Source organism: Dermacentor albipictus, chromosome 1, assembly GCF_038994185.2.
Source record: "Dermacentor albipictus isolate Rhodes 1998 colony chromosome 1, USDA_Dalb.pri_finalv2, whole genome shotgun sequence".
In the NCBI taxonomy this organism is placed as follows: Eukaryota; Metazoa; Arthropoda; class Arachnida; order Ixodida; family Ixodidae; genus Dermacentor; species Dermacentor albipictus.
The window spans coordinates 91,162,348-91,183,401 of record NC_091821.1 but is presented as its reverse complement, the minus strand read 5'-3'; the positions used below and the strand labels follow the sequence as shown (position 1 = coordinate 91,183,401).

The following is a 21,054-nucleotide window of genomic DNA, read 5'->3' as shown; positions in this document are numbered from 1 at the left end:
TCCCTCCATTGTTTCAAAAATTTTCCATTACCACCTTCGGCACATTGTGGTATGGCTTTGCTTGCTGTCCACCCACCTATGCGTCACATGCATGTGACGCATAGGTGGGTGCAAACTTCGAGCGCAAACTTCATTCCCGATACCCCAAAGCACGGCCATCATTAGGAAAACTCTACAAAATGTGCCTGCCGCAAATTCCGATAGGCGTCAACTGTGCAGATACAGCTACAAATCCGTAAACCATGCCTTTAAAACTATTTTGCCGACTGACTAAATTTTTTCGAAGTTTACACCTATAAATTGCGTCCGCGCAGATAAACAGTACACTAAAAAAAGCTTACGTGTATATCTGCCACACAATGATAATCGTCATCTGCCTTGCTTGAGTTTCCTTTATTGAAAACGCCGCGCCCGCTACTTCCTGTCGGCAATGCTATGTCATGCTGATAACGCGCATGCCGTTCGTTACTGGGAAGTACCGGGCTCGCAGGGTTAAAGAACAGAAATGCGGACAAGACAGATGACGTTTATTGTTGTGTGGCAAGATAGGACTCAAAGGGTGTAAACTTGTCTTAGAGTGTACAGCAGCGCAAGTGCTCGTGAAGATCAAGTAGCGCATGCTTTAATGTTTGAAAGCTTGAATTCAAACGCTCATTATTACGGTTCGCCCCTGGCATTTTATTTCCCCAGATATTTAATGTTCGAGTTAGATGAACTCGCCGGCAGGCATGTTTCAGCCTTAACTAACATGTGCTCAGACTTGTCACGTCAGCAAACTTCTATGGAGATGTCTGTCCTGAGTTCTTACCACGTTCCATGTAATGAGGGGCGTTCGGCGGATGGCATCGCACAGAACTCGCAAAACAAAGCGCAATAAAAATCCCAAGAATCTAAACAGGCCTCAGTTCAAACCCTAAGCCGAGCGTCTGGCCTCAGAGTGACGGCAGCTGCCTCTATACAGCGCCGAATAAAACCACCCGCGGTTGCTGTGCGACGTCAATGCTGCAGAGACGACAGCGCTGCAGCTGCCGAGCTGCGTAACGCGGACTCTATACAGGGGCACCGTTTTCGTTGTCACCAAGTGTACACAATGTAGCAAGCGATTCATACAGGGTTTTTCAGCTAAGTCCCCGGGCCAAGCTTTAAAAAATCTGCGTGTGAGTTACGAGAATGCAGCCAACTTGGTACTGGTGAGTGTCCTCTTGAGAAACTCAACGTATTTTTTAGTAAAAGGAAGTTACACTCAAAGCACAACAATAGCGGCGAGCACAGCTGGCGATCGTCGAAAATCTGATCAGTGGGTCAAGCGCGTCAGCTTTTATGCATGAGCCATCGAACGTTCCATAGTAATCGCTGGTGCCCGCATGTCTTCCAGAAAGTTATACTCCACACAACTTTCTGGAAGACATGCGGGCATCTTTGGCGAAGTCGGACGCTACCAGAGAACTTCGCCTCCTTGCACGCAAGAAGTCACAAGATCTCTGGATTTCAAGTGCCTTCAATTGCACATTACGTAAACTGGACCCCACGCTACGGCTACAACTGCCATCTAGCCTTTCCCGCGGCGAAACAACCTTGTTGTGTCGCTTGTGGCTGGGAGTGCCGTTCACGAACGCATACTCCTACCATATGGGAATGGCCGAGAGCCCGATGTGCGACTCCTGTGGGTGCGAGGAGACCATGGAGCACCTATTGTGTACCTGACCTCGCTACGATGTCCAACGCCTCTTTCTGCGGGCAGCTTTACGCCGACTGGACTCGAGACCGTTCACCGAGTCAAAGATACTCGGACCGTGGCCACACCCGTCACTGGCTCGAAAAGCGATTCGTGCACTAGTGCAGTACTTGAAGTGCACCGGCTTAAGAGACCGTTTATAGAGTCCGTGTGTATGGTGTCCCTCCAACACGTACTCAGTGCTTACTCTCTCCCTTTCTTCCTCTTTCTATTCCCCATTGGCCCGCCCCCAGTGTAGGGTAGCAAACCGAATGCTGTTCTGGTTGACCTCCCTGCCTTTCCTATCCTTGTTTTCTCTCTCTCTCCTCCATTCCCGTCGCGCATACATGCAATCAGATTACACAAAGTTCGGCGACAGCAGACATCGGAAAGAACCATCGATAACATTCCAGAAACTTACGATACATGCAGGCGCGTCTTGCGCTGTGCGATAGCATTTGTTAGGCGGTGAACCGTGGTCGCCCGATAAACAAGTTCACGTGGAAATATCCTGCATCCGTGCATCAAATCACCGCACATAGAAAACGACAAAATTTACCGCGTTGGCATCGTTAGAGACACGCGCAGACGTTGGGGCGTGCTCGCTGACTCTGATATCGTGGATAGACCCAAAACCCCGCTAGAAAACCCACTATCGTTCGGGACACCGGCGATCATAACAAGCATGCAACCCCCCCCCCCCCCCCCCTCACTAGTCCCTACAGCTATCTATAGACGTATCGATGAGCGCGATAACAAGTTCCGAGTCGCTTGTTTTTACTCTAGCGAGCTGTATGTATCAGTGCCGTTAATTTTATTTTTCTGGCGTTAATTTCCGTTTTCAGGTCGGGCTGCCACAAAACAATGGGCCTCCCCGTCACGGTCGCGTGCTGTCTGCGCAGCTGCACCTACAGCACCCGCGCACCGGAACCGCCGACTGCGCTGCATCCCCCCGAAACACGCATGCGCGCCGCGACCAAGGCTGCTGCAACACGGCGACAGCACAGCGCTTGGAGCGTGGCGCTGAATCGGCACAGGGCGCGGTTACAGCTGCTGGTGCTGTCCGCAGCCCAAGTGAGGTCAATCGGGGAGCAATGCGCGGCGCGACAGATTTCTGACTTGTACTAGACAGACTGAAGGCAGAAGCTGTTGGTGACGCCATGAAGGCCGAAAATATCTCGCTCAATTAAGCGCCAGCGATATATGAACGGGCGATGCGGGAGTGGTGCGCGCCTTTTCCGGCTGGTGTATGATTGATGCGCCTGGAAATACTCTGAAGGATAACTACAAGTGTAAACAACAGGAACTTGCCGGCATGCGTTCGACGTACTGACGACACACGCGGTTTCGTACCTACATCTCGTAAAAATGCGACTACTCGCGAAAAAGGCAAATAAATGTAATAACGAGCGTTTCCATCGTTCACGTGCGCGTAGAGAGAAGTCTTGCCGGAGCTCAGCCAATTGTTTCACAGCGAAAACGGACGCAGAATACGTGAGATGTCAATTGTTCGGACAGAAGAAATGGGTGGTATTTAATTTTTCTTTTTTTTGCGCAACATTTGCAACAAGCCTGCACTCGAGGTATGTCCCTTTACTATTGTATCTTGAGGCGAACACGTCTTTTAGATATCCGTTGTCAAAATTGATCACGGAACACATTGGATACCCTGCCATCAATCGATATTTCCCCACCTGCGGCAAGTTGTTTTTTCATCCACTTTCGTTTACATTAATTTATCATTTCTTTATATCATTAAGCACAAGTAGTTTGTCCTATGTTGTCCTTGGTGTCAGTGTTTGTCGGCTTCTTATCATATGACCAATGAAAATCGGGCCCCTCGGTTAATTCCCTTTCTTCTCGTTCGTCACAATTTAAGTCACACAAAGGTTACTAGAGTTACCAAAGAAAAGTTTCTATTTCAAACAAGAGGGACGAAAATCGGAATAAAGAAATTCCGATGATAACGGCATACGATAATATATGATAACGGCTTTTGATTGACTCAAATGCGGTTTGAAAGAATCCCCGACATATTTTTATCCCCGTGTATTTCTGCGCTCGCGCACCTGGTCACCCGTACGGGAAGTCGCCCGCCAACGAAGAAGAAATCCGGCGAAAAAGAAAAACAAGGTCGGCGGCTGAAGCGGGCGAAAAGCAGGCACGCCGGCGGCGACTCTCTACCAAGCGGCCACACACGCACCGCAGCAGAATCGCAAGCAATCTTGCAGGAAAAGAGCCGACTATTCCTTTTCTAGCTATTCGCCTCGGCAGCATCCCACACAGCGACGAGGAAAAAAAAAGATCTGCAGCAAGGACGCCATCGCGCGTCGCAGGCGCCGTGCACTCCTTGTATGCAAAGTGTAGCTCCGTTGCTGGAACGACCTAGAGAGTCGCTGGGCGCACCTGGCTTTACGTGGCGCGATTCTGCGGGGACGGCACATCCCGAGCAGAAACGGCGTCTCCGGGGCCAGACATGTCGCAACGTGCACATATCCGCCGCGAGAATGCCGACAAGTTCTACGCCCGGCGGTTATGTCATTTTCGGAGAGGAAAGCACCGCGCACAACCAGAGCTCGGCCCGGTCCGGTCTAAAGATAAAAGGAGCGTTCCCACGCGCTGGCGGACGTCCAGAGAATTTCTCCCCTCGCGACATCCGCTCTGAGGAGAAACGCATCGAGTCAACACATTAGAGCCAGCTGAGAAACTTTCGAAGTACGCGAGGTCAGTAGTGATTGAAGGCTGAAACGTCATAAACCTGTGTCAACGCACTGGTCGAATTCGCAAGTACCGATGGAAAAGGGAAGATTAGACGAGAACAGTTCAAGAACAGTGCGCGGCGGGCCTCGATTGCTTCCTTTTATTTACTTTTTTTGTTGTTACGGAGCACATGCGACTGAATTTTTTGAACGGCTTCGGCTTGACGCAAAGGACAGTAAGTGTGTGCGACTGCCTGGTTCTCTGGTCACGGCCCACATGCTTGCAATCACCTCACCTTCAGAGATTTTTATCCAGAGCGTCTTTATTTATTTTCTGTTTGGGCGATCGTCGCGAAACAGCCCTCATTAACAGAACCAAAGAGCTCGCATGGCGCGACTTCTTAAAGTACTTCAATGATAAGCAGAGACATAAAAGTAACGAATATTTGTTTTTGTCGAACAACATAACTTATTGAACGAAACTATTCATAAATAACATGCAAACACCAGAAATCCGACAAAGACGAAGAGTAGATACAGTAGGAGTTTTATTCTAGAAATCAGTTCTTACAAGAGAAATTATCGAGGCTGCCGAAAGTGCACATGCGGGTATAAATTATGTCAACAGCGCATCTGCAGCCTTGTGCGAAAGAGCTCACGTTCTTAGAAACCACCGCCCATGCGCATTCGTGACATGAGCAGTAGTATATATCTGCGTGTGTGTATATATATATATTGCTGCGCGATCAGTATAAGCTAGATATCCAGCTGCAATATAAACGTTTCGTTAAAAGTACAAAAATCCCATGTGTGACGTCCTTGTGCCATCTCTGCGTCTTTGTCGAATTTCTGCATCGTTTCCCTGCACGATGAACCACCAACGAGCCCAACTGGAAACGCTGTTCAACGAACGTGCATGCGTCATTTGTGTCACACGACACGATAAGTGTCTAATTAAATATACTGCAGCAGATATGCCACGGGATCCGCGAGGTCAATCGCGCTCCTGGCATGCAATTATATGTATTACAATCAAGCTACAAATTTATTGACGCGTTAGTTCAGCGTTATCTGCTGGACACGTAAGTCGAGCAGTATGCCGTCAATTCCGCCATGCGGCGCACAACTTCTGTTGCAGCAAATTGTACCGGGTATAGATCTTATACTTCAACATCTTGTTTTCACTGGCTTTACTCAACATAGTGAAAACAACACGTTGGAGTATGAGTTCCCCTAGCTTTTGGAACATTTTTTCACGTATAGATCTTAATCCACCTATGCTTCAAGTATTAACGCGTTTTGCTCGCGATAAACACATTCAAGTGCCCGCTGCCGACGGCCGTATCAGGAGTTCCTCTAGCCATCGCAAAGTTTACTACTTGCTGCTAAACGAAAACGCAATAGTTGCAGTGAATTAAAACACCTTCCCTCCTTCCCAGTAATCTATCCGCGCGTGCGAAGCGAATTAAACGCGCTCGGCGAGGTCTTTTCAACGCCGGTCCGGAGCCCGTTCAAGACGTCTGGCCTACACTTCAGGAGAACAAAGAAAGGATCAATTGAAAAAAATGAAAATTAGATTTAACCGAAGGAAACTTTTATAAACATGGGCGCGCATGGCTCTCCTCAAATTGTATATGCTAAACGCATCCGTGTAAGGTCGCTGTTTTTACTGCGACTGTCCTTTTTTTGCCGTCAAATATTGTTTCCTGCCTGAAGAGCGCACGGCGCTGCCATCGAACGAGAAATTCCGGTAGGTCATTTGAGCCTCTGAGGGAAAAAACGAAGAAGGAAAAAGAGTCGGCCGACCACATATACGCTTCGAGGACAAGTAAAATGAGTCGCCAAGTGTTCGTTCGCCTGCAAGACAAAATATCGGTACCTATAGCCCGGCAAGCGAAAACATTTATCCCGCAGCAGATGAGCTAGAAGTCTGTTCTAAAGAGGTCACAATCTGGCAACAAAAAATAATTTTCACTAAGCAACAGTAGTACACTCCCTGAGAAACTAACCTTCGTTAAAACGGGTGACCAGCTGGTTCCAGTGGCAATAAAATGTAAGCCTGTAGGCTATTGTTTTGAAGCCAAACGAGCGCACTGATTTCCATAGTAATAACCAGAATCATTACGTGGGAAATCGGCTTACGTTCCTTAACTTATTTTGGTCGAGCAGCACGACACGAAAAACACAACGTCACCGTGCCATCACCAGAATAGGCGAAAGGTGCGAGCAAAACAGATGACACGGAGGTCAAAACTTTCCAAGCTGGCCGGCCACCTGGACGGAAACTATTTCTTTGGGAGCAACGTGCCGTAAAACTGTGGAAAAGAGATTGTTTCTTCCTCACTGAAATCTAGCCCGCACTGCACATGTCAGAGGGGTACCTGCCGCGCTGGCTCCGGCACTCTGCCGCTTTGCTGCTGCGGGCTAGATGCCAAGTTGTGGTAGCGGCATTCTAACGAAGGCAGAATGCAAATACACGCCCGTGTACTCCATAGGCGCACGTCATATAACTGCAATCATGAGCACTCCGAACTCCTACACAGCGTCTCTCGTAATCCAAGTGTTGCTTGAAGACGTTAAACCACATGAATCGGGTCGCGGAAAGGCCCGTTATACTTGTTTGTGACATACGGTGCACACATACGCACGGTAAAAAGGTGAAGAACTGCACTCACCGAAGCCGCGAAGGTTATCCGTTTGCAGACGCAAGCGCCTAGAAGAAATGCTGCCGCGGTACCGCGACGGGAAAGTCGTTTGGTGGTAGGGGCTAGCGAGGCGTCACGCGGACTGGCACAGCGCTCGGCAATGGGGCAGTTTCGGCGAGGGTGAAAGGGGAGGGAAGCTGATTCACGCGTGACGGCGTTTTCTCTTTCCTTCTCGTCTGGATGTTGTTTTTCGTTCCGCCCTGGGACAAACGCCTTGGCTCGGATGGCGACGGAGACCCCGTTTGGAAATAGAACGGATGGCGCAGCGCGCGCAAGCGACCCGGTGGGCGTGAGCAGCACGGCGCCATCGGGGCCAGCGTGCATCGGGGCACTCCTGCGAGGCTGGGCACGCGCTCGCCACCGTCCTTTTCGAAGCGCCCAGCCAGCCGCGGGGGTACGTGGCCAGCGCGCTCCGAAGTGCACCGAGTTATTTCGGCCCCGGAGAAAGGGCGGCTCGCTGGTGAGGCAAGTACGCCCTTTGTCAAATGCATACAGGTAACGTCCCGTGAGACTGGGTCTGACCACGGGCGATGTGCACGGCTCTTGCTACTCTTGATGTGCACGGCTCTTGCCTTTATAGTCTAACTTTCTGGAAAGTGATGAGAGCTCTTGCTCTCGACGGCAAATCAGTCTTACCAGACGGACATTTTGCTTCGCAAGTGCATGTAGAGCAAGCTCTTCGCTCTTCCTCATCCTACAACACATGCCTGACATTTCAGCTCCTGTGGCTCTGTATTTCCAGCCCGAAGACCAATCTTCACACCCCGTCTCGACTACCTACATCAACGGCACTAAACGCTGACGTCGGAATTTGTGTAACTGGCAACATAAGCAACTGTTGCGGCTGGAACCGGCGGTTGTTCTCTTGACATATAACACACATGATTTGAGTTGGGCGCCGTCACCATGCGAATTCGCTTAAACTATGTGACATCTTTGGTGCATATATGCTAAACTTTCCAAGAGGATTCCATACCAGCAAAGCAACCACCATAGGAGTTTCGACTTTTACATTCTAAGAACACAGTCGTCCGGCCACTCTTTGACAGTAGATTGCAGTGGCAAATTTTCTTTCATAGGCTACCAGTTTTGGTCTGTCGAAGTAGATATTCGACGGGCAGACGTGATTTTGAAGCATATGCAAGCGACCACGAATCTACTTCCATAAGAGGGTGCCACAGAAGTCTCGCGATAAGGATCCCTTGACCTTGACGTCAGGTGACCCTGAAATGCGTGTAAATCATCCCATAAACAGGAGAGAACAGTAATGTAAGTAGTGGGCCCGGCTGCTGACTGTCATTCATCTGTACATCTGTTTACTCAGTACGACACGTGGCGGCGACTCAGTGGCTAAGGCAGTTTGCTGCCGAGAGTAAGGTAGAAGGTCTGATTCTCGAATGCAACGACCGCGTTCCAATGAGGGCAAAATGCAAAGGCAACCTCGTACTGAGATTCAGGTGCACGTAAAAGGGGACCTTCCGCCTACCACTATACGCCGTCCAGCACACGTGCGGTTTGCCTTGCATGCTTCATTGTTCTCACGAGCCCTGCTCCAAGGTGCCGAGAACGAACGCGAAATTTTACTTCAATGACTCACTGCGGACTAATCGGCAACGGCAGCGAAGGTAAAGCTGCGCACTCCCCTGACCAACAAGATCAATGCATGTCTATATACCGCTGTCGACAACGGACGCGACGCGACAATTTTACTCATTTGCTCAGTATAGTTAGTTGCCTTATGCTTCGACAGATGAATGACGCCAACAACATAGAAAACTGGTCAGTTGGTAAACGTTCATGGCGAATTGTGCAAGCAGAAGAGACCACAAAAAGGGGAGACAGGACAAGCAGTTTCACCAACTCATGCTTGCGTTCTTTCGACTCCCAGTTGCGCCTTCGTCTGGCACTTCTCGTGAAACAACTTCCCTGTGTCACTTGAGATTGGAACTCACATTCAAAAACGCTGGTCGGAATGGCCAAAGGTGCTTATAGGAAACTATAGAGCACCTTCTGGTTCACTGCCCTTCTTTCGACGGCCAACAAGCATGCACACCGATTCTCTATCTTCCCGTCGTGTTGGGTAGCCAAACAGGCACACTCTGGTCAAAATACCTAAATTTTCTTCTCTCTCACAATAAAGAAGAAAAAATCATCACCCAAGCACTCCGTACCGATGGTTAACCAGCGAAGCCGAAACGCGCGGCCTCGTTGTTTATCACTGGGTTCATCCCGACGGTTCATTAAATGACGGCTTGGTAGGCTGCTAGATTCTCGGTAGGCAGTTGCTGCTCGCGGCCGGCAGCACGAGCCTGTTATTGTGCCCGGGCTGCAGCATCGGCACGGCGTAGAAGAGCTCGTTCCCGGTTCTGCTTGTGACGTTGCTGATCGAAAGCTGCCTGCTCCTCAGGAGGACGTATGGCGCGTGGCCTGCCCATTTCGGAGCTGGAGAGAAACTGCTGCGCGCACGCTCGGCTGCGACGGAGAGCATCGACGTCACTACTGGCGCAGCCAATCGCGCGCCTCTCTCTATTTTTTTTTTTCGGGTATGCGCATGTGTTTGCGCCGGATGAGTTTTCAGCGTACAGGCGACAGACGGACGGACCAATCGTCTAGCCAGATACAGTTTCGCTGTAAAAAAAAATACAATATTCCCCCTTGTTATTTGCAAACCAAAACCGAATCATAAGGTCGTAGATGAGCTATTTGCGCGGCCTCGATTTTGGTCTGTTCGATATGCAGACTCATGCTGGATACGGGTCTGTCAACTACTACGAGAACTATAGATTACATCAAAGGGGCTTAAATTGAGTTATATTAAGAATAATACGAATGAAGGTTTACAATGGCAGAGCTGCACATGCACCGGAGGCTTTCCAGGCTATCTCGTCTTCGGAAAGCGAAGTATGTACCTCGTGGCGATGAAAGGCGTGAAGTAACTGGTGATATAGGGCGACTCCTTAAGTTCGTTAACCGTGCACTCGAGAGCCATTTGAAAGCGTTACGTGACTAATACGTATAACAGGGGATCGGTTTTAACTATTATAATACGGCTATTGATTAAGAAAGAGGGGGGGGGGGCGTTACCGGTTTCACGAAACGATATGTCGAGAGCTCGTGTATAGTGCAGTACACTTGCTTGTATTGTACAAGATTGTCAGAGTTATAAAAAAAAACTTATAGCGCAATCGTATTAAAGAACCTGCATTATATCGAAATACCGGAAAGTGTATTCGGGAACAACAGCGTGTTTATGCCATGCAGAGCATATACAGTCGGTCGTATAAGAGCTGTGGCTGTTTGGTCAAACACATCATCACAAAACATGACACCACCGGCGTCTGAACACACACCGTGCGTTGCGGCGCACCAGCAATTCCTCCCTTCTGCCCTCATTCCGACAGCAACAAGTAAATTGCCACATGCGTCAGGAACCTGAGTGTTCACTGCACGTTTATTGCCATGAAGGTGAGATAAATATGTAGTCAGCCCAGGACAGCCTCAATTACCAATAAAGATAGCTCCAAAGCTATCTCGCTCCCAGGGTAGCGTTCTTTATATATAGCTCCATTTTGCGTGAGGGTAAAGGCACTCTTTTATTTTCTTTGGCGGATGCCCTTGTCAACACATACGTCATCCGAATGGACGTTATAGTCCATTCGGATGACGTTCACATTTTCCACGTGGCGATGTACATGCCACCACAAAGAAGCGGAGAATGTCCGCACTCGACAGTAACGTGCTTGCGTACCCGGGTCAGGCAGACAACTGAATAGCATGATGTAAAGGTGTTTATTTCAAGCCTGATGACTGTGAGCCTTCACCCATTCACAACGGCTTCTATCCGGCTCGTTTCTGGACTCCACCCTGCATGAAAGGCAAACACGCATGCATCGTTCGCACGCGCTCCTCCTCCAGACGGCTGCCGAAAGCGATGTACAGCTGGCGCGCCTCTATGCACAAACAAGAGGTGCACGCGCCCGGAATGATGCACGGCGCACAACATACACAGAATGCAGATGCATTGAACCGCGCTCTGACAACCAATCACCACAGCAGGAGTCTATTGTTCAGCAGAACTGCTTGTCGGCCTAGTTGGTGCTTGCTAAAATACTTTTTTTTTTTGTCGTCATCGTCGTCGTCGTCGTCGTCGTCGTCTATGTGTCTTTCTTTTATGTGTGTTTTAACTCGCAGCAAAAAAAAAACATTATGTTCCCTTCAGGGAACCAGCAATGTTTGCACAGACGCTGTACTCGCAGAGACATCCTGCAGTGGCCTGGTCGAAGCGTTTGCTGACTGATATCGCTGTCGCCAATGCAACACACAAGTGCAGCGACGGTCGCACAGCACGGGAGCACTCTCGAGCTTCCAGGGCCTCGCTCTTTCTAAACAGACTTGCGCAGTCAAAATCTACCCGCAAGTTAGGGTTATCTCTACGAGACTGCTACGTCTGCGAGACCCCCTTCTTTCCTCTCGCACCAGCTGCCAGCGACGCACTCCCCGTCTCGACTCTCCCGCGGCTGCTCCTGAGACGCAGAGAACAACCGGATTGCGCCGCGCGCAAGTCCCTCTGAAATAAACTCCGTTCCTTGGCACGGACGCCTTTTATTACGGCTACTGTGGGCATTAGTTAGTTAGTTAGTTAGTTAGTTAGTTAGTTAGTTAGTTAGTTAGTTAGTTAGTTAGTTAGTTAGTTAGTTAGTTAGTTAGTTAGTTAGTTAAATAATTTGTTAACAAGATGTGCTTTTGCACCACTCGACGTACTGATGCCTTTTCAAAAAGCACTGTCCCGGTTTATAGCTCCCGCGTGCGGCTGGCAACTTCTGCCCTTATATTCCTGCTTGCAATAGTCTCCCTATCGCTTTCTGCCACGAAGTCGTGCAGGGGTGTAGTGAGGAGGGACTCCTCAGCGCCCACAAAGACAACATGTGCTCGGGCGCCTCCTACGCCTATTCTCTCGCCTGCTACAATCAGACGCTGCAGCTGCGAGTCCTTGCAGTGACACTATAGTGGGAGACACTTCATCAGATTATGCTGGTAGTCTTACAAAAATCTAGCGTTTCTCTGACGAAAAACGGTTGACTGTTAGCGAAGAAAAAGCTGATTTTCGCGACCAAATACTGCGGCCAATGACGTCAGTGTGAAGTTACACATTTCACGGTGTTCTTGCAGGGAAAGGTCCCAAAATATGTCAGGTTGAATCTTTGGTGTTTCGAGCGCATGAAGTTAAGTAGCTCCGAGCATCACTGACGCAGAGCTGGAGCGGAAATTTAGAAATTGTGATACTAACGGTCACAATCACTTGCCTGTCGCTGTGGCCCAGTATTTGCCCAGTAGCCACTCACGTACAAGTCTACCCTCTCTCCCGCTTTCCGACTTCACTCATCAAGTTTAGTTTCTCACTAGCACCAATGAAATACACACTTCATGGTGCTTTATTCGACTACAGATGAACTGTGAAATCTATGTCCAGAGGTGCGAGGCCACCTGCTCACTATCACCGCATGTCATGAGCGCTCACCCCGCGTCGCGTCCACACCTACTCACACTACCAGGAACTCACTGACGCTCATACTCACGTCCACTGACACTCACTAGCATTCACTCACGTTCGTACAGTCACATGCCTACTTACACTCACCGGCACGACGTTCGTACTCATATCCACTAACAGGCACTCTCATGTTCCTACTCCCTTTCCCTCGTATCCTTCGTCCCTCACAATCACGCCTGTCAAATAAGTGTGAAATAAGTATAGTCGTCGGTATGAGGACCTGCGCTGGCGTCACCGATTATTTCGCAGTGTGTGTAATAGAGAACAAGCCTCTCTTTTTTTTTCGTCCTGAACTGACCCTCTGGCTCATTTCGTTGCTTAAAGCGAGCACTGCAGTCCCCAAAGATTGTGTCCGCAGGTGTAGGCTCCTGACAAGCACCATGAGATCAAAAAAGAAAGAAGTCATTATGGCATTTCAAAGCGCAGATAATCATGCTAAATAGCGTCTCTGAGCGTGCTCGCCTCGAAGGCGAAAGTTCCGCGATAAGTAAGGCCGCGCGTAGTCTAGCTACCAACGTTCCGAACCTACACCAAGCCTGGCTGAACCTGTCGTCGGGATGCCTTTTTGGCCTGCTGCACTCTTGGCATCCCTTTTATAACTTTTGTCACTACGGAACGTTGGATACTGAGATACAGTACTCCGCACTCTCCTGAGCAAATTGCAGGTTTGGACAAGTTGGTGGGAAGTGCTTGCAATTAGTGGCGTGAAGGCCATACTTGGGCGACGAAGGAGAACACGACGGAACTCACGCGGTATCGTGGTAGGACACGATTGCAATTAACAATGCGAAGACGCAGACAGCGACAGAGACGAGGACAGCAACGGCCTTATCTCTCCCGTTGCCCAATTCCAGTCTTGGCGCCGTTCGAATTGTAAACGCTCTCTCTAACTTTAATGTCAGGCGTGCTACAGGAGCCCTGTAACAGGACCCGGCGACTGATCTTGTCACTAGTGCCGACGGTTTCGGAACTTTTGACAAAAACGTACCCCGTGTACGAAAATAGCCGTGTAAGAAAGGCCAACGTAAATGCATACCGGGCAGAGCAATAAACCCGGCCGGAGAAGCCTGTCCACTCGCGGAAGCGGATAAAGTAGTAGTAGTAGTAGTAGTAGAGCTGCATGAACAGAAGAGAGAAAGGAGACACGGTGCAACTACCACTACTGCGGTCGTAGCACCACGATAGTAGCAGCACACATGAGCGAGCACCATCCCGTACCAGCGCCACGGCAATCCGAGCAGCGTACAACGAACCATCGACTCACCACTTGGGAGGATGATCGAGTTCCTCTCGCGCACTCTGCAGGGTGACGAATACGCGTTCCAGTCAGCGCGCAGCTGTAGAATCTCGCAGTGTGCTCCTTGCCCGACAGAGCGCAAACTCGTCGTCCTGTTTTCAAAGCGCGCTCGACTCACGGCGGCTCCGTGACGTCGTAGGTGACGTGTGCCCCACTGGCCCCACCGTCGTTGCCATGAGCGCTGCAAGCGCTGCTATCAGTCGCGCTTCACGTTGACGTCGCGTCACCTACGCAAGTGTACGCGTACTCCGCCGACCTGCTAGGTTCGCTACGCAAAAGATGATTCGGCCGATGGCACTTGCGCGCGCTGAGCGAAAACCTCGCCTGCATGATCGCGAGCGCGTTGTTGTGAGGAGACCACTTGGCAAGAGCCCTTCCCCCACCATGGCCCACATTTTTTTTTTCGACCATTGATCAGCATTTGTCCTATGAGAGTCGTAAACGCGACGCAATTTCTTTACATGCCATGAGAAGCAGTCCCTCGAGGCAACGCTCCCACTCACGAACGACCACACCTGTTTGCGAGAGCCGCGAGTCAAGGCCACGCGCGAAGCAGCCATGGGCACTTGAGAGCATAGAGTTTCTTGCACTAATTACTACAGGGAATTCTGGCGCTAGTGTCTACGGGAGCTGCAGTCAGGGCGGTTCAGCCATCGTAGGAATGGGAGACGGTTTTCGGCGCACACCCTTGAAGTCGAGAGAAGAAGAAGCCAAACAAAAACGAGAAAAAGATGGCCATGACTAACCGGAAGTTACGCATTCCAACGTCTACGTGACGTTTGCATGCGCGGGTGTTTTAAATTAAAGGAATGCGCAGAATAATTGCCCTTAGCGTGGAGAGGCAACACGGATGGCGAGGACAGACGTTACTGTAGATGCATTGGGTTATATCAGTGTTCTGTTTACATAGCGCCATGAGTGTGCTTCACTAACGTCGTCAGTTCTATTGCGAAATAAGAAGTAGGGAAGCTCCCGGAGCAAATTGACTGCAATGCGTCCATCTCTGGTTTCGACAGCAAACAACGATTTTTAAATCAGGGTATAATGGGAATATGAGGTTACAACGACATATATATCGCCTTTGCGCCTTTAAGTGACCAACTGCATTGTGAACTGTTCTGGCGTCATACTTATTCCGTTAGCAAAAGCAAAAGCATTGTACGTCGTCGAATTAGCGCACAGTCCATGGCGATGTTGTTGCGAGCTTCCCAATAAACAACATGCAGAAATTTCTCAAAGAAGCTTGATCCAGAGTTTAAAAATGTGCAAAAGCCACTTAGCTCGACAGAACAAAGGTAATGTTGTTTGCCGTTGCTTGGAGATACTCAAACTATGTTTTTCATTCCGCCTAACAAGATAATTAGTCTTAATCAATCAACTGCTCCAATATTATAATTAGATGAAAAGTGTCAATGATAAAATAATAGAGCGACATGAAGAACTCCCGGTACAGCTTTCTGTTGCTCAATACGTGCTACATAAAAGCCCGCGAGTACACGCAAAGTGCCTCGAGCGGCCAGTCGCGCGGCCATTTTGCGTGCACTTGCGGGCTTCTTGCCCACTTGGAAAAAGGCTTTTATGTAGCACGTATTGAGCAACAGAAAGCTGTATCGGGAGTTTTCATGTCGCTCTACAATTTTATGATTGACACTTTTCATCTAATTATAATATTTGAGAAACTGAATAATTAACCACGGCTAATTATCTAATTAGGCAGGATGAAAAAATAGTTGGAGCATCTCCAAGCGACGGAAAACATTACCTTTGTTATGTCCAGCTTTGTGGCATTTGTATATTTTTAAACTCTGTCTAAAGTTACCTGGGGCAACCTGTATAACTTTACAGAATATATCAGTACCCGCCGTGGTTGCTCAGTGGCTATGGTGTTGGGCTGCTGAGCACGAGGTCGCGGGATCGAATCCCGGCCACGGCGGCCGCATCTCGATGGGGGCGAAATGCGAAAACACCCATGGTACTTAGATTTAGGTGCACGTTAAAGAACCCCAGGTGATCGAAGTTTCCGGAGTCCCCCACTACGACGTGCCTCATAATCAGAAAGTGGTTTTGGCACGTAAAAACCCCATAATTTAAAAAAATATACCAGTGTTCAGGATTATTAAATCAACACAGAATAGCTTTTGACTGGAGGAGCAATGCCTCATCATATGAGAGGCCAGCATAATCGTCATGGCAAGGGTCGAGTCAAGGGTTGCATGAATATGAGACTGATCGACATCTCAGTTGCCAAGAGACATGGTTGACCTGCCGGCAAACAGATTGCTTCGGGCTTCCGGAAAGAAGAGTTCGGGAAAGATTAACCAAATAAGAGACAGGCCGGAAGATTTTCCGCCCGACTTTCGTATATTTTACACAGATGCGCTCTCGGCAAAGGTCGAGTTCCCTTTGGCGGTCCAGTTTTCGGGTGTTCATCTTCATCCTTTTATGCGCACTCCTCCACACATTAGGTACACAAATTATACCGATGAATTACAATGGTCATTTGAAACCGAGTGAACGACATGGCTAGTCGTGTGCAAGGAGCATCGTTAGTCTCAACGGACGAACATTGTGAGGAAGATGAGATCGAGCGGAAACATTTTTCAAAAATGCAAGAAAACGGGCAGTGGATAGGATACTTGGAGAATGAGGACACTCTCAAGTGATTTGAGCGAGAACTTGCAGTAATATCAACGTGTCCAGTGTGTCGACACGTATATCGAAGCTGAAAAAAAATGAGTATAGTTAAGGGTAAAAGTCTAATACTGGTGTCACACGGCGCAATTTTCGATCGCGATCAATCCAGATTAGTTAAGTTAATTGCCGTACCGTGTCTTGCCGGCATGATTAGCTAATCATAATGCCGTGCCGGCATCCATATACGTCAGTCGATGTCATTTTGTATGCCACATGGAGAGCACAGAACTCAGGGTGTTTCCTCACAAGCTCGTTCGCGTATAACTGAATTATCAACCACGACATCAATTCGCCTGTCGAGAAGCCGCTTTGCATCAAAGTCCAGGCACTCTTGCTCCATATTGGACGTCGCACATGGTTGGCTGGAGCGCCAAGCGCGTTGGGTGTGAGCTCATCGCGCACGTGCGAGCTCTTCTGCATGGCCGCTACTGTGTTAGCTGGAGCAAATGGTTTAGCTGGTTTGGTTGAGTCCACAGTTGAGCGTGTCGGCATACTTTTTTGTTTTTTCATAATTGAACCTTTCCGCTTTAAATATGTTTCAGCACATAACGAACTGTACTGCGGCGAAGCTAACTTTATGCAGTGATGCTTCTGGTGCAAAGACTGCTCATCATTGGCGCCGACTACGAAGAGGGGGGGGGGGGGAGGGGTCTGAGCCCCCTCCGGAGTTTTCCAGAAAAGGCAGAGCCCCACTCCACACCCCCCGGCGATGCCGAAGCCTACCAACCCCCCTTCCCCCCCCCCCCTACACACACGTCTAAAATGTAATTACCAGAGTTTTGTCACCCACATCATTTGAGGTTTCTTTTGACTTGACGCGACCTTTTCACTTAAAGTTTTATTTTGACTAATACCTTACTGCATCATTGCTGCTCCGGAGGTGCATGGCTTTTAATTCATACTTTCGCTTTATTTCAACAAATTCTGACAATACGAGGACAAATGCAATAGAAGCACCCAAGCGGCGGCTGCCTTGTCCGCATTTTCTCCCTTCAACATTGTTTTAAATTTTCACTGTAAACACCATGCACATACACAATATATTTAAATATCCACAAAGGACATTGTTTATTATATTTTTGAAAGGGAAGTAGGTAGCCAATTAAAAATTATTTCTAAAAGTATGGATGGTTAGAGAATGAATATGTTGCTAGATGTTCACCTCTCTTCAAATTGCTTTGCGTGCTTTCTTGACCATGAAAAGAACATTCAGACTTCAGCGACCCCTTCGGCAGAGTCTTTTACCAACGGCGTGTTAAATGCACGTGAATGATATGTGTCTCAGTATTGCTTCTCTTTCCAGTAAGCAATGCTAACGACTCATGAAAAAATAAAAAAAGTCTTCTAATAATTTACAACATTTATTTGGGATGGAAGCATCGTCACTTGCACGCACACGTCAGAAATATATACAGGATGTCCCAATTAACCATCATGCATCCAGATTTAAAAAGGAGCGATTGGGTAACTCGAAGGAAACCTAGTGCATATTGTTACCGGTACAGTGGAGTGGCTGCCAGTATTTCTTCATTACTGAGATTTAATTAGGTAATTGTAATTAATTATCTAACTCGAGGCATGCTATCCTAATTATCAATCTCTCACTTAGGCATTTGTAGGCGCAGCCAAGGGACACCTAATTGCGGTATTTTCAGCGACGTACTAATAGTGTACAATTTTTTTCCAACTGATAAATAAACCCCGAGAAACGTGAAATATACCCCGTGACTGCGCTCCCACCCGCATCATAAAGCAGGGCCCTCAAACAAGCTCCCTCTGAGTTAGCCAGAACAAAATAAAGGAAATAAAGGAAACATAGTGATCGAGCTAGTTCCTCATCTGCCGCGCCCCGGCTGAAGTTACACGTCGCATTTGGTGTTAGTTGGAAACAGGCTGCAATAGCTATTGTCTTATCTTAAATAAAGTGCATGGATAGTTTCTTTCTTTCTTTTTTTTGCCATAAAACCTATCACCACAAAAGCGAACTGACAACGTTAGTTCAAAAGTTTAAAGGTGCGTTTTTTATTTTTTGTTTCAGCCGTCATGTCTTTCTCAAATGAGAACCAAAACATGACCATTGCCTTGCAAGCTGCAAATGGCAGCAAGAGGAAGGCCGCAAATATATATCAGTCATGGAAGTGTGGCGGTAGACCAAACGCATCAACTATCATCGGAAATGATGAAAACCTGAGACAAACAGGCAGCGTACAGAAACAGCGGCGAAGGACTCCATCTTTGAGTCCTAGCCTATGCACAGATGTTCTAGCATTTATGGTCTCATACCCACATGCCAGTATGCGAGGATGTGGCCGCCCAATTTCGAAGTCATCAGTTTGAAGGATTCTAAATGAGTCGGCCTTTCCCCGTACCGCTTTAACCTGCACCAATGTTCGGAAGACAGGGACCTGCAGAATCGTCTAGATTTCTCGAATTGGGTCCTCACAAAAGCCGATGAGTCACGGGAATTATTGAGTAACATCATGTGCACAGATTAAGCCAATTTCTGCAGAAACGGTGTGATAAACTTGCGTAATGCGCACTATTGGAGTGACTCCAGTCCACACTGGGTAAAGCGCACCCGGCACCAGTGCCAGCGGTCGTTCAACGTGTGGTTCGGAATTTACCGCGGTGCTATAACCGGTCCCATCTTCTTCGATCACACACTGACTGGACAGCGTTACGTGAACGAAATCATTGAAGGAGTGATGGATGAGTTTCTCAGCGAAGTCCCGCTGTCACGTCATCCACTTCTGCGGTATCAGCAAGATGGGGCGCCAGCACACAGCAGCAGCCGAGCACGACACTGGCTGGATGCAACTTTTCATGCGCAATAGATTGGAAGGCATGGGCCTGTAAATTGACCTGACCTCTCTCCACTTTATTTCTTTCTTGGGGGTTATCTGAAAGATTGTGTTTACATGATCGATACGGACATCAGATGAGCTCAAGGCAAGGATAACGGATGTCTGCCGTAGAATTCCAGCATCGGTCATCAAGAAAGCCACAGAAAATGTGATAAAGCGGGCTCAGTACTGCGTAGCTGCAGAAGGAGACCTATTCGAACGCGTCCTCTATAGGCGGCAGCTTACCAATTCATGCATAATAAGGGCACACTAAAATCTGATGGTTTTTAATGCGCAAGCATTTCTTACCCAACGAAAAAACCGTCCCTCCGTCCGTCCCGTAACACGATCGCTTTCAACATAGCGGCCGCGGCAGCGAGCGAATTCACTTGCGTGCTGCCTCTCGCCTCAACGCCAACGAAGCGGCGAAAACACAGCGCTCAAGGAGCTCTCAGCACATGCCACACTCTGCCGCTTTGGCAGATCGCTTTCAAGTCACGGGCCGCGCCGCCGCGCCAGACGTAGCCGCCGCCCGACCACGGTTGCGATCACGGTGCATAATGGTTCAGTGCACCTAATTAATGTTGCATATATTTCCTTCATTTGCTACATCTCCCTGGTCATTTCATCTCCCGTCCACATCCACTGCGGGCTGTCCATACCCCAAGTTAACATTGCTTCTACTCGCCTATTTTATACGCCATCTCGTGCAGATCTCACAAGTGCAACTCCGGCGATTTTTATACCATGTCAAAGTAACGGAATATTTAGGTTCCCGAGACCCCCCCCCCCCCCCCCTGTGACATGTCTGATAGTAGAATTGTTTCGCAAATTCCGCAATGGTATGAAACACACCAGCATGCTACCACGAAATATCCTATCGGCACTATGAAATGCTGCGCATCATTCAGATAAATCCCAGAGAAGGTTCTGCGTGGATTTTTTAAAATCTTTTTTTGTTTCTGTGCAGACGTCCCGGTTGCCAATTCGGCTCATTTAGGAGAACATCGACCACCTGCTGTGCCACTGTCCACGATACACCCCTGAGAGACAAGAACTTGCCAAAGCCTTTCAAAAACTGGACAATCGGCCGCTTTCTGTGCAGGTGCTGTTGGAACAGCGCCCCCATCGCCCGTCGGCCCATAAAGCGGTGAAGGCACTTTTGTGCTACTTAAGGACGACGGGCTTGTGCGACCATCTGTGACTATTAATGAAATTTCTGTAAGCCCACACACGTCAGCGAACTCACCGCAATTTCCTTCTTTCCTTCCCTCCTCTCTTTCCCTGTTATCTTTGTTATCCCCTTTCCCATTCCCCCGGTGTAGGGTAGCAAACCGGACGTTATTCTGGTTAACCTCCCTGCCTTCTCCTTATCTCTTTCCTCCCCCCTAGGAGTGGTACATTTACTTTCTTTAACGCATCGGTTTTGTCTTTTCTCTACACGTGAGTCGCTTCCCGGTATGTTTATTTCGCTTTTATTTTTTGCCACGAACCTGCTTTTGCAGCACGTATAGACTCTAATGAAAAATAAAACCGTCAGTTTAATTTGGA

At 48.6% G+C, this 21,054-nt stretch overlaps 1 protein-coding gene and 1 long non-coding RNA gene across 5 annotated transcripts in view; one reads left to right on the top strand and one right to left on the bottom strand.

The window, feature by feature from the left end:
* LOC135920794 (cysteine-rich and transmembrane domain-containing protein 1-like) overlaps nucleotides 1–14,091 on the bottom strand; it is a 23,660-nt gene extending 9,569 nt beyond the window's left edge. The window contains exon 1 of one of the 4 annotated variants that reach the window (XM_065455053.1): nucleotides 13,934–14,091. The gene's annotated coding sequence lies outside the window, so the exon portion shown is untranslated. Of the gene's footprint in view, nucleotides 1–7,088; nucleotides 7,240–13,933 lie in introns of those variants that run through there. The other 3 variants (XM_065455055.1, XM_065455052.1, XM_065455054.1) reach the window with 3 other exon arrangements.
* On the top strand, nucleotides 7,444–21,054 carry LOC135920795 (uncharacterized). Its single transcript, XR_010570312.1, has 2 exons — nucleotides 7,444–7,583; nucleotides 20,474–21,054. It is a non-coding gene; the product is annotated as an uncharacterized lncRNA (long non-coding RNA).